Below are 13,064 nucleotides of genomic sequence, written 5' to 3' on the forward strand. Positions count from 1 at the left end.
TAAGGAGGGGGGGGTTCAGGTTTGCAACAAATGGCGTCGTTTCTTACAAGAAATTGACACACATGTCTTGTGTCTGAAAACCAAAGAAAATTACTGAATAAAGAACGAATGTAGTGCATTTTATACACCCAACTTCTCGTTAAACGAGATTTGATGAGACTAGAGTGCCTATATAACGCCTCAAATCTAGGCACCCGGTTTCGAGTAACAGAAAAATGGTCTCGCGTCGTCCATAGATAGACAATTGATTTAACATCCTTTCCTAGATCCACTCCCGGTAAGTTAAACAATTCCTAATTATCACACCACGTTTATGTTTACTTATATGTTGATACTAATAAAACTAAATCCTATGAATCGAATCGTTATAATTATTCTTAATAAAAATCCATTACATGATTTTGATTCTAGAAAATGTCTAAAAGGTAAGGCTTAAGGAAAAGAGGTCATAAGAAGTGATTGAAATTATGGGAATTTCGTTTAATTAATTTCTATTGAATATGGATAAAATCCAATGCACATTTTTTTTCTTTTTTTACACAGTGATCACCACTTATCAAGGCCCGGAAGCCACTCAGGGATAAGGGGTATTGCAAGTACATTACGTTAGTGTGGAGGTTTGATGGAGTGTTTACTTAAGGGGGCGGTTCATTAGGAATTTGTTAACGTTGGACTTGAAAACATCCAAGTTGTAGTCAGGTGGGAAGCAGGCAGACGGAACAGAGTTCCACAGGCGTGCAGTTCTAAGAAAGAAGCTTTGTTCATGGAATCCACGTTTTGATTTAGGCACAGATAAAGAGTGGGGGAAATCTGAACTACTTCTTCAAAGGGGAGGATGTACCCGTATTATGCCCACTACAACTAATATAACATACTCAGAAGAAATTGAAATTTATGGAATATTTATTAATTCATCGATAATATCTATATTTAAAATTTCACAAACATAGGAGGTATCTGAAGTTTTATTCCTATTTTACCCCTGTTACTTAATCTAAATATATCTCAGATTTTAATATCTTAAACATCGCGGATATGTTTCAAAAATTCAAAATGATTAATTATTTGTTTAATAATGAATCCTGTGCATACAAATATACAAACATATACTCATGCATAACTTTACATTGATAGAGGTAAAGATGCTACAACTCTCTTTATTTTTGGCACATCTCTGAGTTACTCTCTTATTCTCTGTCTCTGTCTGTCTGTCTCTTTTTCACGTTACGTACATACATACATACATACATACACACTAGTGATGGGACGATTCCAATATTTTTCCTGATTCCGATACAATTACCGATTCGGTGCTAAATTCCTGATTCCGGTACAATTACCAATTCCGAATCCGATTTTTAATAAATCTCTAATTATTTAACTTTAAAAAAACACTTTTGTTAAATATACAAATATTTTCCTAAACGTCAAAATACACTTGTGGAGAGTGATCTATCGATTTTAGCTTTCCTGGTATTTTAAAATCAATAAATATTTATTATTTTATGTTTGCTATTAGCAATGGAAGATTTTACTTTAAACAAAATCAAATAAAAAAAGAGAATTGGCATCGAAACCTTCCGATTTTTCCGAAACCCGATTCCGATTAATCGTCTTAACACTAATACACACACACACACACACACACACACACACACACATATATATATATATATATATATATATATATATATATATATATATATAAGTTCTGTCCGAATTTCTATCTTTGTTTTTAAGTTGAACGAAACTTAAAAAATATTGTGTATATTGTGCATTTTTTTTTTTACATTTTTATGTTTAGATGTATTTTACATATTCTTTTTACAAAACAATAAAATTTAAATTTATTCATTAAAACCCTACTAAAATGGAAGTGCCTAAGAATCATTTGAGGCATATAATGCTTTATGAGTTCAAAAAAAAAGGAAACTCAGCAGCCAAAGCGGCTAGAAATATTCACTCAGTTTATGGAAAGAAATGTGTGAATGAAAGAACTTGCAGAAGATGTTTGCGAAATTCAGAAGTGGAGATTTCAATCTTGAAGATGGAGATCGAACCGGACATCCAGTTGAGTTTGATGATAGATTTCTTAAAGCAGCTCTTGAAGAAAATCCTGCTTTATCAGTTGAGGAATTGGCAATAAAACTGAGTTTAAACCATACAACTGTTCCTCGTCATCTTCGACAACTTGGAAAAGTTCCTAAACTTGGAAAATTGGTGCCTCATGAATTATCTGAAAACAATCTCAACCCATAAATTCGGACAGAACTTATGGGATGACCAAATATATTTTATGTATCATTTTTTAGTATTTACTTCAACCGAACTCAACACGTGAGTAGAGTTAGGTTGCAAATGATTAAGATATATTTAAGACATTTAAGATAATTCAGTCTCATCCCTGTAAGGAATTGTCAGGCTAAAATATATAATGTGATATATAATATGATTGCCTGGAAGTCATTTTACTTTCAATTTTATTTATTTGAAAAATAATTATTTATGAAATAGAATTTTGAAAAGAAAATTATTAATTACAAAATCGTTTGTACATTAACTTATTAATTGAACGAAATTGTTATCAAACTATATGTAAATGTGTTGACGTAGGATTAATGAGAATTTTATTTTCATAAATATCTTTCAATTCAACAGAGTGGATGATTAAAATTGTTTTTAAATAATTAGGTATGATTCATTTCAGTTCTTTAATTCAAACAATTAGCAATTGATTATTTTTTACAACAAAAACATTGATTGATTTAATTGTGTAGTAAATTTTGTTCTTTTAAATTCTGTATTCTTTCAAGAATTTGTAACTTAGTTCCATAAATTATCGCTTGTGAGAATTATAATTATAAGTCATGTAAAAGCAAAAAGCACACAAAAATATTATTAATATATGCTTTACATGTGAGTAAATTTCGTTCTTTTAAATTCTGTATTCTTTCAAGAATTTGTAACTTAGTTCCATAAATTATCGCTTGTGAGAATTATAATTATAAGTCATATAAAAGCAAAAAGCACACAAAAATATTATTAATATATGCTTTACATGTGAATAAAATTTGTCTAAGTTAAAATCTTGTCTCAACACAAGAAAAAACGTAAAATTTTAATCGTAATGTTATATTTTCTGGTTGATTTCCTGTCGGACTTGTGGAATGAAGAAATTGGTCTGTTGTGAAAAGGGACAGACCCCAGTAAGTACGAAAGTAAACTAGATAAGTTTCAAAATGAGATTTGGAAAAGGTTAGAATCGAACCCAATAAAAAAAGTTAAAAAAGAATACATATTGAAATCCTAGGAATGCAGAACGATTGTAATTTTTTGTGCAAATGAATATTATTTATGTTAGATATTTGATTTAGGAATGTAGTCAATTGTTCGTTCTTTTAGTAATAAATATGTCAATTAAAAGAATGGACAATACGAGTTTTAGAAATAATGATTAAAAATAGGATAGATATTAAACAATTAAAATTGGGAATTCTTTGCTTGCCAAAAGTGTGTTTGGACATATATAGGTAAAAATCTATGTGAATAAATTTCACATGGCGAAGCAGGCCTCCGACATCATCAAGAAAGGAGATTCTCAATATATTGAGACAGGGTTCGAAGTTGGAGTGAGTCAGACAGACAGTGAGAGACAGAGCCAGAGAGAGCTCGAGTCGGCCACACTGGGAGCTGATATTCGTTGGGGGCGAGAGGGGAGGAGAAGACAATCTAATCCTAAAGGCTTGAATCCCTGACAATCATCAATCATCCGGCTGGTATGAATAAAGCATCATCTAATATCTGTAAACTGTTGTCTTCGTCTGCCGTCATTTCAACCAAAATGGAAAAAGTAAATGTGTTTTGTCTATCACCTTGTAAACGAACTTTGTATAACTCTCTTTCAAGTATTAATTGGCTGCCCCCTCCTCCATCATCAGTAATGATTCTCCCCCTCTGATATAAAAGAACTGTATTGCACATTCCCCATCTTCAATAATGAATGTGCATCTCCTATGTGTTATAAGTATGAACTGTGTGTGTAATATATATAAATGTCATTATCACCCTTTTGTTTAGTCCTCGAAATATGTACCCCCGATTACATAACAGGTCACTATCGAGTGTCTGGAGACAGAAATCAGAAAAGATGATTTTTATTCTATAAAATATAAAAAATTTAAATAGAAATTTACATAAAGGGAATCTTGCTTCATTGATGCATAATGAGTATGAATAATCTGCCAATAAAACACTAAAGTATTAGTAGATTAACTACTATATTAGTCACAGATATGTTAATTTATCGTTTTGTATCTAAGAAAATAAAAAATTTAAATTTAAAATGATAATTAAAAGTATAAATTAAAATTAAAATTATAAATAAGACTAATGAAAATTAAAAAATAAATATTAAAAGGTAAAATAAAGTGAAAATTAAAAATTAAAATTAAAAATTTATATTACAAGTTAAAATTTAAAGTAAAAATCAAAAATTAAAAATTAAACTTGAAAGTGAAAATTAAAAGTGACAAAAAATCAAAATTAAAAGTAAAAATTAAATTAAAAGTAAAAGTTGAAATTAAAAATTAAAAATAGAAGTAAAACATAAAAGTTAAAATTAAAAGTTAAAAGTAAAAATTAAAAGTTAAAATTAAAAAGTAAAAGTTACAATGAAAAATTAAATGTTAAAATTAAAAATTAAAATTAAAAGTTAATAAAGTTAAAATTTAAATCAAAAATTAAAATTTTAAAGTCAAAATTAAAAGTAAAAATTAAAAGTTAAAATCAAAAATTAAAAGTTAAAATTTAAAATTAAAAGTTAAAATTAAAAGTTAAAATTTAAATAAAAAATTAAAATTTTAAAGTCAAAATTAAAAGTAAAAATTAAAAGTTAAAATCAAAAATTAAAAGTTAAAATTTAAAATTAAAAGTTAAAATTAAAAGTTAAAATTTAAATAAAAAATTAAAATTTTAAAGTCAAATTTAAAAGTAAAAATTAAATGTAAAATTATCGTATGTATTTATTATTTCTTCATTATCTGTTATTATTCAAGCCTTACTTTTAGTCTTATAAAAATTAACTCCGCATACCTGATTACTTTACCTTTCTCTATTATTATTATTATCAGTTATCGTTAAAATAAAGATTTAGCTTCCACTTCTTTTCTCATAAAATAAGGTAGTATTCTTTCTTTTCTTTATTATTGATAGCTATTATTACAATAAAGCGTAAGCCACTCTTTTTATTGCTCATAAAAATTAAATTTACATTTGTGATTATTCTTTCATTTTATTATTATTGTTATCAGTTACTAGCAAGAAGACCCTACGTTACCCGGAATTGAATGATGATAGACGAATGTTTCACACTCCCACATTTTCATTGTCCCCGAAATCGGTGAAATCGCCATTTTGCAATCAACTCGGCCTCATGGTTCAATTGTGATTTAAACAAACATTCACTTCTAACGTGCCCCTGTTATATCAAAGAACCTACAGTTGATTTTATACGCCGGATACATTTGTTTATGTGGTGATAAACCTTCTCAAATGCACTTGTGATGTTAGACTGTGTTAAAGTAGTAATATTGGTCAAAATCGGACTGTTCCATCTTTAATGATTTTTTTTTCCATTGTCGATAATTATCGGAGACATTCCGGTACAACACCTATGTAAGAACACTCAGAGACATACAAAGTTCCTTTTATATAATAGTAGCTATTATTAAGATAAAGATTAAACTTTCCTTTGATTACTCATAAAACTATATTTGCAGAAGTGATTATTGAAGCGAGTCAGACACACGTACGTTCAATTTTGTTATGTAGATTAATCAATTTGTGTTAAGTTATCTCTACAGAATACTAAACCTTCAATTAAAAAAAGCATTAGCATTTATTTTAATGAAATTTATTCCACTGAAAAATAATACAAGATGATGCGAACTTATGAAATTTAAGTAATTGTGGATCACTTTTTAAGAACTTTTAATGCTAACTTATCTTTCATAAAATTTGATCTTTTTAAAGCTTCTTAGGGGCGTGCCTACTTGAATTTGAAACTTGATATTTTATCTCTTGCTCAATAGGTCCTTCCGATTCTTAGATTCGATTCGATAAACCTGAAGAAGATCGAAAGTTACATCGACCGAAACGTTATGAACAGAGCACTCAAGATGAGAACAGTGGTAAGAATAATCACAATAATACAACTTATTCGTCTTTGTTTAAAAGAATTTTCAGAATCACAACGGAAAATATAGAAATTAAAACAAGGTGTTCAATATTTATTGTTACAACTTTCTATCATTATCTATATTTAGTGAGTTTTTAGAATCTTTTTTTTATCTTTTTCAAGTGTATATAGATAAAGTTTAACTTGAAGATTACTTTTGACAATATTCCACATGATTAAGCGAAACGAATTTCTATTGCAGGATTATTCAAATCCGAAAAGTCTGCAAGAGACATTTTGAAGACCTTAAATGTGAATCGAATGTTGGTGTGAAGAGTACGAAAAATTTCTGGTAAGATCAAGATATTTGGTCCATCTTGGAGAGTGAAGTCACCACCATACCGATTTGGAGGCTCTGAAGAAGAAATTAACTGAGGAATGAACCAAAAGTCCACAAAAATATCATTCGTGAATCGTGTAGCGCATTTTCTACGCGTTTGAAACAGGTTATTAATGCACTGAGTGGTTATATTAAACCAAGTTTTGATATTTTTAATCTAGTAATACTATTGAATATATTTACGTTTTTGGTCGTCTGTATTGTTAGTCGTGTGCAAGCGACTATATAAGTCACTCCGTCGGTCCGTCGGTCCGTCGGTCAGTCTATCGGTCTGTCGGTCGGTCTGTCGGTCTATCCATAACACTTTTGTGCTTGGCCTTTTTGGTTAAGATCAAAGGTCTGTTCTTAAAAGATGCTGTTCTTAGCTTTTTAAGCTTTTCTCCGCCTTTTGGCCAAGATAAAACCCCCATCACTTACCCACAAAATTTTCTTTTCTCCATTCACCCGCATCTAGAGGGCATCCCCACTTAGAGACTGACCCGCAGAAGCGAGGTTCCTTTTATAAGCCTAGTGGAACGGGCAGTCTATCAACTAGACGGGGTTGGGAGGGTCCTTCTAATCACCTTTTGTTTTTTTGTTGTTTTTTTTTTGTTCTTCCCCCCCCCCGCCCTCGACACAAATGAATTATTGTACCATTTTTATTGTTATCTTTTTTTGTTTTTACACGTCAATAAAAAATGTTTTAAAAATTGAGGGTTAAGTAGGACGTCCCCCAGTATGAAAGGGTGAATGCGGTGAAAGAAGATACTAGCTGGGAGAAACTTTTGATTTTGTTTAGTTCTGGAGTGACAAGGATGACAAACGACCATCACAATCCCCCCTTTTGAGTTATCCATGTGCTTAAGTTTTTTGTTCATTGTTGATTTTCAATGTATTTTTAACATGAATAAAGGATTTAATATCTCAAAGTGTAGTATCTGTTCCGGCAGATACTGCAAGCAAAGACCATATGTGGGAGTAACCCCACATATCAGACCTTGGTCAATGTAGAGGCAACCCTTCATATCAATTGTCACTATCCAGCTCCCCTACTCCCCGGGGAGTTAGTCCCCATTTCCCTTTCAGTCCTCACATTAAAAATCGACCTTGTGCCTAATTTGCTCGGTGGGGTAGCAAATAAATACCACCCCACATATAAGACCTTGGTCAATGTAGGGGCAACCCTTCATACCAATTGTCACTATCCAACTCCTCTACTCCCCGGGGAGTTAGTCCCCATTTCCCCTTCACTCCTCACATTAAAAATCGGCCTTGTGCCTAATTTGCTCGGTTGGGGAGCAAATAAATACCCTTTTCTTGGCCTTTTGGCCAAGATCAAAGTGTAGTATCTGTTCTTACTACATGCTGTACTTATGTTTGTAACTTTGTGATATAAAGTGGGTGTTCACTTTTCTGCATTAATTTAATGTAAACTGATCATCCACTTTACAATCAGTCAGTCTCAAAGCCATTCAAGTCATTCTCCAGATCATTCAAGTTGTTTTTGAAGGATTCCAGTTATATTTTAAGCATTCAAGTCATTCTTAAGGTTATTCAGTTCATCCTTAAGTTTATTAAAGTCATTCTAAGTTATTTACTTTTTATTTATTTAAGTCATTTCAACCCATTTTTCGGTCATTTTAGTTTATCTTTAAGAATTTCATGTCAATCCTACATTCACGCATTCATTCATTACACGAGAGCACACGACTAATGGCTATAGGCCTTGTTTAATAAATATAGGGCAGAACACTTTGCAACGTTAATTATTGAACACCCTGTAGAAATTATCATCAGGAGTTCGAGGCTAGGAGCAAAAGTGCACTGGAGTCCTCATTAATTCCTGAAAACGTCGGTGTGTCCCGGAGAGGCGAAAGGTTATAAATTTATCGAAATTTATTTCGTTGTATGCTAGTGCACTTACAACACTTCGACTCAACTAATGCTAAGTATATACTGGGAATTATGCTGAAAACTGAACATTATGAAATTTAAAAAGAATACCATTAAAAAAATAATATGGCGTCATGAGCTGGGCGTAAAAGAATTTCTCATCTAATGTTGTGCGCTTTTCTTTTTGTTACTAATGGGTCACCATTTATTAAGGTCTGATGAAATAGTTTAAAAAGATCGTTAGTTGAAATCTAGTATGCGGTGTCCCTTTTCTTCCCCGTATTATCCCCTTCTCACAGAAGAGACGTTGTAGGTCTATCTTTGCCCTATCGTTATTTTCATGGCAAGTGAACGACTGAATTTCAATCTATGTCCGTCGTCAAACATTCACAATAAACACTCATCTAGCTACAACCCTTGTCAACAATTTCTCCACACTAGTTGTGCCTAAAGCTAAACGAAAATTTCACGAGAAAAGTTCCTTTTCTAGAACTGCAGGTTTGTGAAACAATACCGTGGGTCTGCTTTCCAGATGGTTAGAACATAGTCTTTTTCAAGTCAAATGTAAACAAGTTCTTGTTTAGGCGTACTCGTTAATAATCAAAGTCCACCTAATTTCCACTACTACAGATCATAACGGTGTTGTCTCACCGGCAACCTGACACTCATTAACTTTTGATTTGCGACTTTATAAGCTAAAACTTCCTTGTAAAAGTAAATTAGACGATATCCGCCACCATCAGAGAATTGGAGACAATGCGTGGGATGGACAGAAGCTTGCTTACAAGGACTTCGTTATCCAGACGACGGCTCAACAAGTGTTTGTTTACATTAGACTTGACGAAAACTATGTTGTTCCACATATGTTACGTTCTAGGAAAGAACCTTGAACACGTTTACCCCAAACAAGGCATATTAGCACTTGACGTAAGCGGCTACTATTTGGGGCCATGCCTAGGGAAGATTAACAATATGATGGTTTACATTACATTTACATTTTGCATATCAGTACAGTGAAAGAAGCAAGCAGCAAGAAGGGAATTTCAAAGTCTATCTGTTTGAAGGAAAAAAAGTTATTAGAGTTAAAAGCTTTCTGGTATTTAGGCACCTCAACAGTGAAAGGGTGCGATTTTGTCGCTAAGCAGGTTTGTCGGGGATGTGTACGTCGATGAGGCACAGGTGCAAAGAGTTCACCAGAGTATATTCCATTAAAATAATTGTACAACAATATTGCGACGATGGGACAGAGGTTGGAGCTTAGTTGACAAAGTGTGACCTATTAGATTGGATCTTCTTTTTTTTTTTTTTTTGACTAGCAGTAGATGTATCAACCCATATGTGGCAATAATAATCCACGCATGGACGAATGGTAGCTTTATAGAGGTACAGAATACTCTAAGGTATGAGTAGTTTACTAGCACGATAAAGGGAACCTATCTTCTTTGCAGCAGCCTTCACAATACCCTCAATATATTTGTCCTTGTTCATGTTGTCTGTGAATGTTAAGTCGAGGAGTTTGAGGGAAGAAGTCTCAGGTAGGGTGTTATTAGTCATGGATATTGATGATTGTTAAATTTAGTTTATGGAGGCTCCGTTTGGTTTTTAGTAAAGAGATAGATAGAGAGAGAGACAGAGAGGGGGAGAGAAAGAAAGAAAAAAAAGTTTCTTGCTGTGGTTGCAACTAGACGAGTTCTTGCTTCGAATATCATTATGTATGAGTTTTTTCATCAATATGCAACGCCAATTCTTAGAAAATCACGTGCTTTCAACATTTCCTCATGACTGCTTAACTATGATATATTACTTCGTTGATGCACGTAATTCTTTAGAAAATATTCTTAATATAAATAAAAACAAATAAACAATAATAAAAAAATGTTAAAGAGAACTCAACACTCTTACAGAATATCATGTACATAAAGTAATGTATTAATTAATTGAAATATATATGAGCAGCAGTCGCGCGTGGGATAGGATTTCACATCATTATTTGTGGGAGTCCTTGACCTTTATGAACCCTGAGCGAATACATTGGTTTCATGAAATATGTGACTGTTCTATTTTTAGATTTATGGAAATATGCGCTGGCTGATAATACTGCAGGGTAGACATGTTTGTTGATCGTGACAACATAGGAAGACGGTCTCATTTCTATGACGTGGCAATTGTATTCCACCATCGTGATTGGCTTTCGTCATATATTCTTGTTTGCGAGAATTCTTAAGACTTTTTGGAATTTCTAAAATGGTAGACTTGCTTGATAATACTATACATATATATATATATATATATATTTATTTATTTATTTATTTATTTTCTCTGTTTACAGGATTTATTAATCATTTCATATGATACTAGTAGGAGGCACCCGACGTTGCCCGGTCGTAAAATACGCTTAAATGTGATATTTTAATTTATCCACATTCCGTATATATTATTATAGAGTCAATATTCTATCAATTATTTCGTATGATATTGTATCCAAAAAACAGTCGTGATTTCAAAAGTGAAAAACAAAAATTATGATTAGGGTGCCATCAGCTCGAATCGAAACTGAAACCGACAGCAAAATTTGTGGCGTTCCAACCTAAGACGTTACCTTGTGAGTCATTGTTATTCAGATAATAATTAAATAAAAACATTAATGTGCAAATGTATGTATGTTTGCGCATGCGTAGAAGTTGACTTACGATTTCCAGAACTTATAAAAAATAGCCCACAAAAAATGCAGTCATTTGAGTCACCTCGCGCTTCTGTATGATCTTCTGTCTCGAATGAGATACAGTTTGAAAAAATTGAGACTGACGGACAGACGTAGTGAGTTTTATAAATTAGGTTAAAAGACGAAACGTAATAATGTTCATTATAAATGTCTGATTGGAAAATATAGCTTTTTTGATATGTTTTAAAAATAGGAAATAGTATAATTGGCTTTGACCACTGTACACTCATTAACCCTTATTCTCGTGTGGCTTCCAGGCCTTGATAAGTGGTAACTCCTTTGCATCTAAAACCAAGTTTTTATTATTCCATCATCAACGCTCTGATCCCCGTCTGGCATCAACTGAAAAAATGGCTTTCATTTTGGAGAGGCTCCATGTTTTGACAAGCTCTTAAGTCTGAACTTTACTCCTGATCTGAGATGGAACACATCCGTTGCCAAGGCTGCTGGAAAAATGGTGGGATCATTCTACTGCTCCAGTAGATATCTCACTGCTGATACAATTCTCTATCGGTATAAGAGCCAAGTACGTCCAAGGATGGAGTACTGTTGCTACATATGGGCAGGAGCTACTAGAAGCAGCTTATCCTGCCTTGACAAGGTTCAAAATAAAATTCGTAGCTTAGTGGGGGATTCCCTGTTCTCTTCCCTGCAACCTCTTTCCCACAGAAGAGACGTTGTGAGCTTAATCGTTATTTTCATGGCAAATACTCGTCTGAGCTCTAATCTATTGTACCACCTTTCCTGAGTTTCACGAACAACACTCGTTTCGCTGAAACCAATATCAATAATTTCTCCAGCTCTTTATCTGTGCTTAAACCTAAACGTAGATTCCATGAACAAAGCTTCTTTCTCAGAACTGCAAACCTGTTGAACTTTGTTCCGTTTTCGTTCTTTCCAACTGACTACAATATAGTTGTCTTCAAGTCCAACGTAAACAAATTATTGATGAGCCATCCCCTTATATAATCTAACTTACCAAATTTCCACTATTAATGATTACTGATAATTTTTGTATACTCATTAACACTTATCCTCGTGTGGCTTCCGGGCTTAGATAAGTGGCGACTCCTTTGTAAAAAAAAAATGTTACATATTTAAGAAACGTACCATAGTTTTATTGAGAATGATAATCTTTTTATCATTTATAAGGTCATTAAAATCCATTCGAATCACAACGATCCACTAAGTGAAAATAAATCGAAACATGGATTTCTAAACGAATTCACCGGCAAACCCTCCCGGTGAATTAGTTTAAGTGTTCCTTTTAAAGAAAGAATTGTGTCAGGGCAGGCGGACTGTAATGTTAATAGGGCTTTAAACGTAACTAAACATTGCTTACAATAATATAATTGTTGATAATGAGTGCTGTATGGTTTACTTCCTTGTCAACCTGATATGATATATTCAAATTTAGAGTTAATGGGGTGCGGTTTTATTAATTCGCCTTCCTTTACGGGTAGCGATCAGATAAGCCACGGGGTAGAATTGTTGACTATCTACTAGACTGTTGTATGTTTGCTTTCTGGATCGTAATAGGTGATAATCTAGCTGCACTGCAAAGCTGTTTTATAGCAAAACAGTTTGATGATGACTATTTTAAGCCATTCTCCTTGGTAGAGCACTGTCTTAAAATAATTTCACCCGTTTCTTTCTTAATGTAACGCGATGCCATTTGTTTGTAAATAAACAAACGAGTCTAGCACTGTAAAATATACAATGCAAATATATTGGAACTTATTTTTGCTATAAACGTGGATTTGGTATTATTTCTATTGCGAAAATACATTGTATCTTTGTTTCTACTATGAAAATATATTATAAATTATTTTCACTACGAAATACATTAAACATTTTTTAAATATAAAAATAGATTGTAAGTTATTTTTACTATA

General features: G+C 32.5%; 1 pseudogene; it reads left to right on the plus strand.

The window, feature by feature from the left end:
- The first annotated feature begins 7,862 nt into the window (after positions 1-7,862).
- Positions 7,863-8,026, plus strand: LOC145277173 (U2 spliceosomal RNA; annotated as a pseudogene).
- The last annotated feature ends 5,038 nt before the right edge of the window (positions 8,027-13,064 follow it).

The sequence above is a fragment of the Euprymna scolopes genome, chromosome 5 (assembly GCF_053919585.1).
Source record: "Euprymna scolopes isolate OS-2025 chromosome 5, ASM5391958v1, whole genome shotgun sequence".
NCBI lineage: Eukaryota > Metazoa > Mollusca > Cephalopoda > Sepiida > Sepiolidae > Euprymna > Euprymna scolopes.